Source organism: Oncorhynchus keta, chromosome 7 (assembly GCF_023373465.1).
Source record: "Oncorhynchus keta strain PuntledgeMale-10-30-2019 chromosome 7, Oket_V2, whole genome shotgun sequence".
NCBI classification, from domain to species: Eukaryota; Metazoa; Chordata; class Actinopteri; order Salmoniformes; family Salmonidae; genus Oncorhynchus; species Oncorhynchus keta.
In genome coordinates this window covers 54,921,029-54,930,734 of record NC_068427.1, presented here as the reverse complement: position 1 = coordinate 54,930,734, position 9,706 = coordinate 54,921,029, and the positions used below count along the sequence as shown (strand labels likewise).

At 41.0% G+C, this 9,706-nt stretch overlaps 1 long non-coding RNA gene across 1 annotated transcript; it reads left to right on the top strand.

The window, feature by feature from the left end:
- The first annotated feature begins 2,305 nt into the window (after positions 1-2,305).
- On the top strand, positions 2,306-4,404 carry LOC127931290 (uncharacterized). Its single transcript, XR_008140625.1, has 4 exons — positions 2,306-2,669; positions 3,256-3,456; positions 3,650-3,850; positions 4,044-4,404. It is a non-coding gene; the product is annotated as an uncharacterized LOC127931290 (long non-coding RNA).
- The last annotated feature ends 5,302 nt before the right edge of the window (positions 4,405-9,706 follow it).

Sequence of the window (9,706 nt, the reverse complement as noted above, 5' to 3'; positions counted from 1 at the left end):
AAACTTCACACACCCTTAAAAAGTGCTTTCTGGACCGTTTTTGAAATTCTTTCAATTGTTTTGTCAATTACACATGTGTAAGAACTGTATGAATATACTTTTGTCCAATTTTATTATCATATTTTTTTATATATTTTTTTAAATTGTGCATAAGGATTTTTTTGTGGGCCAAATGACGTAAGAAATTTGACATGCTCAAAAATCCTGCAGAAATGCAAAATTGACTGGCCTGATGAACTCGGGATGGCCGGGCAGTGATAGTTGTTCCTTTCCATCACTCGTTGTGTTGACTTCATCATGTCCATTTTGTGATGTTTTTTCACTATATAATCATATTGCAAGTGCACGTGCATTTGCAATATGTTTCAATGTGCATTTACCATATGAAATTTGACCTTGCTCAAAAATGCAAAATTGACTGGTCTGATGAACACAGGATGGCCGAGCAGTGATAGTTGTACATTTCCATCACTCGTTGTGTTGATTTCATCATCTCCGTTAGGTGATGTTGTTTCACTATAGAATCATATTGTAAGTGCACGTGCATTTGCAATATGTTTCAATGTGCATTTACCATATGAAATTTGACCTTGCTCAAAAATGCAAAATTGACTGGTCTGATGAACACAGGATGGCCGAGCAGTGAGAGTTGTACCTTTCCATCACTCGTTGTGTTGATTTCATCATGTCCATTTGTTTATGTTTTCTCACTTTTGCAAAGTCACTGTGCATTTGCAATATGGTTCAATGGGCAGGTACCATCACGAATTTGTCATGCTATAAAAATCCTGCAGGAATGTGAAATTGACTGGCCTGATGAACACAGGATGGCCTGGCAGTGATAGTTGTTCCTTTCCATCACTCGTTGTGTTGATTTCATCATGTCCATTAGGTGATGTTTTTCACTATAGAATCATATTGCAAATGCACGTGCATTGTTGTGCAACTGGTAACCCAAAAATAAAAATATGGTTGTAAATGCATTTACCGGGACGCCTATTGTCCATGCCCGCTATGGGAGTACCCTACTACGGCCCTCTATCTATGGAGTCCGTCCTGAGTGCTTTATGGACTGTTTAAAATATTCTGATGGATACGCATGTTGTGCAACTGGTGATTGAAAATAGGCACCTGGTAACCCCCCAAAAAATATGCTTGTAAATGCATTTACCGGTCATTCTGATATTAATGCTCGCTATGGGAACACAGGATGGCCGGGCAGTGATAGTTGTACATTTCCATCACTCGTTGTGTTGATTTCATCATGTCCATTAGGTGATGTTTTTTCACTATAGAATCATATTGCAAATGCACGTGCATTGTTGTGCAACTGGTAACCCAAAATAAAAATATGGTTGTAAATGCATTTACCGGTCATTCTGATATTAATGCTCTGATGGGAACACAGGATGGCCGGGCAGTGATAGTTGTACATTTCCATCACTCGTTGTGTTGATTTCATCATGTCCATTAGGTGATGTTTTTACACTATAGAATCATATTGCAAGTGCGCGCATTTGCAATATGTTTCAATGTGCATTTACCATATGAAATTTGACATGCTCAAAAATGCAAAATTGACTGGTCTGATGGACACAGGATGGCCGAGCAGTGATAGTTGTACATTTCCATCACTCGTTGTGTTGATTTCATCATGTCCATTAGGTGATGTTTTTTCACTATAGAATCATATTGCAAATGCACGTGCATTGTTGTGCAACTGGTAACCCAAAAATAAAAATATGGTTGTAAATGCATTTACCGGGACGCCTATTGTCCATGCCCGATGGGAGTACCCTACTACGGCCCTCTAAGTGCTTTATGGACTGTTTAAAATATTCTGATGGACATGTTGTGCAACTGGTGAAAAATAGGCACCTGGTAACCCCCAAAAAATATGCTTGTAAATGCATTTACCGGTCATTCTGATATTAATGCTCGCTATGGGAACACAGGATGGCCGGGCAGTGATAGTTGTACATTTCCATCACTCGTTGTGTTGATTTCATCATGTCCATTAGGTGATGTTTTTCACTTTGCATAGAATCATATTGCAAATGCACGGATGCATTGTTGTGCATCATGTCCATTAGGTGATGTTTTTTCAAAAATAAAAATATGGTTGTGCAACTGGTAACCCAAAAATAAAAATATGGTTGTAATGCATTTACCGGTCATTCTGATATTAATGCTCGCTATGGGAACACAGGATGGCCGGGCAGTGATAGTTGTACATTTCCATCACTCGTTGTGTTGATTTCATCATGTCCATTAGGTGATGTTTTTACACTATAGAATCATATTGCAAGTGCGCGCGCATTTGCAATATGTTTCAATGTGCATTTACCATATGAAATTTGACATGCTCAAAAATGCAAAATTGACTGGTCTGATGGACACAGGATGGCCGAGCAGTGATAGTTGTACATTTCCATCACTCGTTGTGTTGATTTCATCATGTCCATTAGGTGATGTTTTTTCACTATAGAATCATATTGCAAATGCACGTGCATTGTTGTGCAACTGGTAACCCAAAAATAAAAATATGGTTGTAAATGCATTTACCGGTCATTCTGATATTAATGCTCGCTATGGGAACACAGGATGGCCGGGCAGTGATAGTTGTACATTTCCATCACTCGTTGTGTTGATTTCATCATGTCCATTAGGTGATGTTTTTACACTATAGAATCATATTGCAAGTGCGCGCGCATTTGCAATATGTTTCAATGTGCATTTACCATATGAAATTTGACATGCTCAAAAATGCAAAATTGACTGGTCTGATGGACACAGGATGGCCGAGCAGTGATAGTTGTACATTTCCATCACTCGTTGTGTTGATTTCATCATGTCCATTAGGTGATGTTTTTCACTATAGAATCATATTGCAAATGCACGTGCATTGTTGTGCAACTGGTAACCCAAAAATAAAAATATGGTTGTAAATGCATTTACCGGTCATTCTGATATTAATGCTCGCTATGGGAACACAGGATGGCCGGGCAGTGATAGTTGTACATTTCCATCACTCGTTGTGTTGATTTCATCATGTCCATTAGGTGATGTTTTTACACTATAGAATCATATTGCAAGTGCGCGCGCATTTGCAATATGTTTCAATGTGCATTTACCATATGAAATTTGACATGCTCAAAAATGCAAAATTGACTGGTCTGATGGACACAGGATGGCCGAGCAGTGATAGTTGTACATTTCCATCACTCGTTGTGTTGATTTCATCATGTCCATTAGGTGATGTTTTTTCACTATAGAATCATATTGCAAATGCACGTGCATTGTTGTGCAACTGGTAACCCAAAAATAAAAATATGGTTGTAAATGCATTTACCGGTCATTCTGATATTAATGCTCGCTATGGGAACACAGGATGGCCGGGCAGTGATAGTTGTACATTTCCATCACTCGTTGTGTTGATTTCATCATGTCCATTAGGTGATGTTTTTACACTATAGAATCATATTGCAAGTGCGCGCGCATTTGCAATATGTTTCAATGTGCATTTACCATATGAAATTTGACATGCTCAAAAATGCAAAATTGACTGGTCTGATGGACACAGGATGGCCGAGCAGTGATAGTTGTACATTTCCATCACTCGTTGTGTTGATTTCATCATGTCCATTAGGTGATGTTTTTTCACTATAGAATCATATTGCAAATGCACGTGCATTGTTGTGCAACTGGTAACCCAAAAATAAAAATATGGTTGTAAATGCATTTACCGGTCATTCTGATATTAATGCTCGCTATGGGAACACAGGATGGCCGGGCAGTGATAGTTGTACATTTCCATCACTCGTTGTGTTGATTTCATCATGTCCATTAGGTGATGTTTTTACACTATAGAATCATATTGCAAGTGCGCGCGCATTTGCAATATGTTTCAATGTGCATTTACCATATGAAATTTGACATGCTCAAAAATGCAAAATTGACTGGTCTGATGGACACAGGATGGCCGAGCAGTGATAGTTGTACATTTCCATCACTCGTTGTGTTGATTTCATCATGTCCATTAGGTGATGTTTTTTCACTATAGAATCATATTGCAAATGCACGTGCATTGTTGTGCAACTGGTAACCCAAAAATAAAAATATGGTTGTAAATGCATTTACCGGTCATTCTGATATTAATGCTCGCTATGGGAACACAGGATGGCCGGGCAGTGATAGTTGTACATTTCCATCACTCGTTGTGTTGATTTCATCATGTCCATTAGGTGATGTTTTTACACTATAGAATCATATTGCAAGTGCGCGCGCATTTGCAATATGTTTCAATGTGCATTTACCATATGAAATTTGACATGCTCAAAAATGCAAAATTGACTGGTCTGATGGACACAGGATGGCCGAGCAGTGATAGTTGTACATTTCCATCACTCGTTGTGTTGATTTCATCATGTCCATTAGGTGATGTTTTTCACTATAGAATCATATTGCAAATGCACGTGCATTGTTGTGCAACTGGTAACCCAAAAATAAAAATATGGTTGTAAATGCATTTACCGGTCATTCTGATATTAATGCTCGCTATGGGAACACAGGATGGCCGGGCAGTGATAGTTGTACATTTCCATCACTCGTTGTGTTGATTTCATCATGTCCATTAGGTGATGTTTTTACACTATAGAATCATATTGCAAGTGCGCGCGCATTTGCAATATGTTTCAATGTGCATTTACCATATGAAATTTGACATGCTCAAAAATGCAAAATTGACTGGTCTGATGGACACAGGATGGCCGAGCAGTGATAGTTGTACATTTCCATCACTCGTTGTGTTGATTTCATCATGTCCATTAGGTGATGTTTTTCACTATAGAATCATATTGCAAATGCACGTGCATTGTTGTGCAACTGGTAACCCAAAAATAAAAATATGGTTGTAAATGCATTTACCGGTCATTCTGATATTAATGCTCGCTATGGGAACACAGGATGGCCGGGCAGTGATAGTTGTACATTTCCATCACTCGTTGTGTTGATTTCATCATGTCCATTAGGTGATGTTTTTACACTATAGAATCATATTGCAAGTGCGCGCGCATTTGCAATATGTTTCAATGTGCATTTACCATATGAAATTTGACATGCTCAAAAATGCAAAATTGACTGGTCTGATGGACACAGGATGGCCGAGCAGTGATAGTTGTACATTTCCATCACTCGTTGTGTTGATTTCATCATGTCCATTAGGTGATGTTTTTCACTATAGAATCATATTGCAAATGCACGTGCATTGTTGTGCAACTGGTAACCCAAAAATAAAAATATGGTTGTAAATGCATTTACCGGTCATTCTGATATTAATGCTCGCTATGGGAACACAGGATGGCCGGGCAGTGATAGTTGTACATTTCCATCACTCGTTGTGTTGATTTCATCATGTCCATTTGTTTATGTTTTCTCACTTTTGCAAAGTCACTGTGCATTTGCAATATGGTTCAATGGGCAGGTACCATCACGAATTTGTCATGCTATAAAAATCCTGCAGGAATGTGAAATTGACTGGCCCGATGAACTCGGGATAGCTGGGCAGTGATTCTGGTTCATCTCCATGGCTCGTTAGGGTTGATTTCAGAATGTCACTTTTGGTGATGGTCCCTCTCCGTTTAAACATATTGCTATTACAAAAAGTCAACTAGCAAGTCAGTGTCCATCAGTCAATTAGATGTCATTTTGACACCAAACTGATACCAATTGACACCAAACCCACTTTTTCCAACTCATTTAGAAGCCAACTATCATATATGTCAGAGCAGGCCCATAATTCACAGCGCCTTTAGTTTAAAACATAATAAAAACGTAAAACACATAGTTACGTTCTAGCTGCGGGTCCAGGTCAGACATTATGTGAAGGCCTATGTGAGGCGACCCCGAATCCCGAGTTTCGGCTCGATAGGTCCTTCGGTGCCCGAGTAAAACCCTAATTGGTGCTGAAAATCCACTTTTTCCATGCCTTGCTATGGGGTCCTTGAATGAGCTATCGGACCGAAACGTTGGGGTCCGTCTCTATGGGCCGAGCCGGTTCCAATGCACCTAGTCTTGTGTCTCTGAGACTTTTCTAAATGTCGCCATTTTCGTAATGGTCAAAATGAATTGAAATCATTGCAAATGTACGAGGCTATTTCTCGGTCCGAGAACCTTCTAGAGCCACCTAACTCACCACGCACTATCGACCCGAGGTCTAGAACAGGTTTCTAAAGTTTCGGAACTCTAGGTCTGACGGTTCTTTTTTAGCTCGAACAAAGCTAACTATTGGAGGCACTGTCTGTCTCTACAAACCCCAATACGTCCCTCCTTCCAAGTTGTGTGTCTGTGTGATTTAGTTTTCCTTTGAAATTTTATGGGAAAAATGACTGATTTACAGTTCATGGGGGTTGCCTAATCACACATATGAAGTTTTGGACAGATCTGACTTTTTTAACCCCTCGAAACAGCCCCTGAGACACCAATTAAGGCACTTCCGGTTGGCACAGGAAGCTATAAGTCAACACATATCCTCACTGGGCTATGCTTTTACAGAATCCTGTGTTTTAAGTCCTTACGTTAAGAATTGACTGATTTACACAGGGTTGAATGCACTATGTCTATCAAACTGCAGGCAGGTAATGGAAAAACACTTTTAGGGTGATTTTAACCACTTCCGGTTGGTCCAGGAAGCTTAGAATCAACACAGGTAGACCTCATACTGGCCTGATGGACTGTCATCAAAGACAGGTTCATACGGCATTCATAACCCATATAGACTTCAGGTTGAATTTAGGGGTTCAGGCAATGTATTCCTATGGGGAGAGAAGTCAATGCAAACTCTTTGAAGTAAACACCTTCTTTTAACTATTAAGGGTTAATGCCACACGGTCAAGGTTAGGCTTGCACGGATCGGAAGGACCTTAGGAACGTACCTGAGGTCGAATTGTGCTTCTCACCCTAACGGTTCTCTCACTGTCACCCAAAAGCAAATGACGTTGTGGGGCAGGCTTCATTTTGGGCCTACTTTTCTAATGGTCGCTGCGCTCAGACCGAGCGAGCTACGGTCAAGCGGGATATCTCGTTGAACTCGGCACGGCCTAGAGATTATGTTTATGCCATTGCCTGCTCTCTGTGTCTTTGAGAACCGCACTTTTCACTCCATCCTTGCTGTGTGTGCGTGTGAGAGCTTTTCTTTGACATCTGTTGGGAGAAATGACTGATTTACAGTTCATGAGGGTTACCTAGTCACACATATGAAGTTTTGAAAAGATCTGACCTTTTTAACCCTTGGAAACTGCCACTGTGACATCATTAAAGGCACTTCCGGTTGGCACAGGAAGCTATAAGTAAACCCATGTCTTGATTGACATAGAAACTTACAGAATCCTGAGTTTTAAGTCCTTACGTTAAGAATTGACTGATTTACACAGGGTTGAATGCACTATGTCTATCAAACTGCAGGCAGGTAATGGAAAAACACTTTTAGGGTGATTTTAACCACTTCCGGTTGGTCCAGGAAGCTTAGAATCAACACAGGTAGACCTCACACTGGCCTGATGGACTGTTACCAAAGACAGGTTCATACGGCATTCATAACCCATATAGACTTCAGGTTGAATTTAGAGGTAAAGGCAATGTATTCCTATGGGGAGAGGAGTCAATGCAAACTCTTTGAAGTAAACACCTTCTTTTAACTATTAAGGGTTAATGCCACACGGTCAACGTTAGGCTTGCACGGATCGGAAGGACCTTAGGAACATACCTGAGGTCGAATTGTGCTTCTCACCCTAACGGTTCTCTCACTGTCACCCAAAAGCAAATGACGTTGTGGGGCAGGCTTCATTTTGGGCCTACTTTTCTAATGGTCGCTGCGCTCAGACCGAGCGAGCTACGGTCAAGCGGGATATCTCGTTGAACTCGGCACGGCCTAGAGATTATGTTTATGCCATTGCCTGCTCTCTGTGTCTTTGAGAACCACACTTTTTCACTCCATCCTTGCTGTGTGTGCGTGTGAGATCTTTTCTTTGACATCTGCTGGGAGAAATGACTGATTTACAGTTCATGGGGGTTGCCTAATCACACATATGAAGTTTTGGACAGATCTGACTTTTTTAACCCCTCGAAACAGCCCCTGAGACACCAATTAAGGCACTTCCGGTTGTCACAGGAAGCTATAAGTCAACACATATCCTCACTGGGCTATGATTTTACAGAATCCTGAGTTTTAAGTCCTTACGTTAAGAATTGACTGATTTACACAGGGTTGAATGCACTATGTCTATCAAACTGCAGGCAGGTAATGGAAAAACACTTTTAGGGTGATTTTAACCACTTCCGGTTGGTCCAGGAAGCCTAGAATCAACACAGGTAGACCTCATACTGGCCTGATGGACTGTTATCAAAGACAGGTTCATACGGCATTCATAACCCATATAGACTTCAGGTTGAATTTAGGGGTGCAGGCAATGTATTCCTATGGGGAGAGAAGTCAATGCAAACTATTTGAAGTAAACACCTTCTTTTAACTATTAAGGGTTAATGCCACACGGTCAACGTTAGGCTTGCACGGATCGGAAGGACCTTAGGAACGTACCTGAGGTCGAATTGTGCTTCTCACCCTAACGGTTCTCTCACTGTCACCCAAAAGCAAATGACGTTGTGGGCAGGCTTCATTTTGGGCCTACTTTTCTAATGGTCGCTGCGCTCAGACCGAGCGAGCTACGGTCAAGCGGGATATCTCGTTGAACTCGGCACGGCCTAGACATTATGTTTATGCCATTGCCTGCTCTCTGTGTCTTTAAGAACCGCACCTTTTAACTACATCCTTGCTGTGTGTGCGTGTGAGAGCTTTTCTTTGACATCTGCTGGGAGAAATGACTGATTTACAGTTTACGAGGGTTACCTGGTCACACATATGAAGTTTTGGAGAGATGTGACTTTTCTAACCCTTCAAAACAGACAGTGTGACCCAATTAAAGGCACTTCCGGTTGGCACAGGAAGCTATAAGTAAACACATGTCTTTATTGACATAAACACTTACAGAATCCTGAGTTTTAAGTCTTTAAGTTAAGAATTGACTGATCTACGATCTACACAGTGTTGAATGCAGTCATTTTCACCTTTGAAGGTTATGTACATCAAAACTCCTTTTGGGTCAATTTAACCACTTCCGGTTGCTCCAGGAAGCTTAGAATCAACACAGGTAGACCTCATACTGGCCTGATGGACTGTTACCAAATACAGGTTCATACGGCATTCATAACCCATATAGGCTTAGGGTTGAATTTAGGGGTGCAGGCAATGTATTCCTATGGGGAGAGAAGTCAATGCAAACTCTTTGAAGTAAACACCTTCTTTTAACTATTAAGGGTTAATGCCACAGGGTCAAGGTTAGGCTTGCACGGATCGGGAGGACCTTAGGAACGTACCCGAGGTCGAATTGTGCTTCTCACCCTAACGGTTCTCTCACTGTCACCCAAAAGCAAATGACATTGAGGGCCAGCCTTCCTTTTGCGCCTTCTTTTTTTCAAGGTCGCTGCACTCAGAGCGAGCTACGGTCAAGCGGGGCGTCTCGTTGAACTCTGCACAGCCTGGAGACTATGGTGATGCCATTTTTTGTGTTGATTTCAGAATGCCATTTTGGTGATGGTCCCTCTCCGTTTAAACATATTGCTAATGTACAAAAGTCAACTAGCAAGTCAGTGT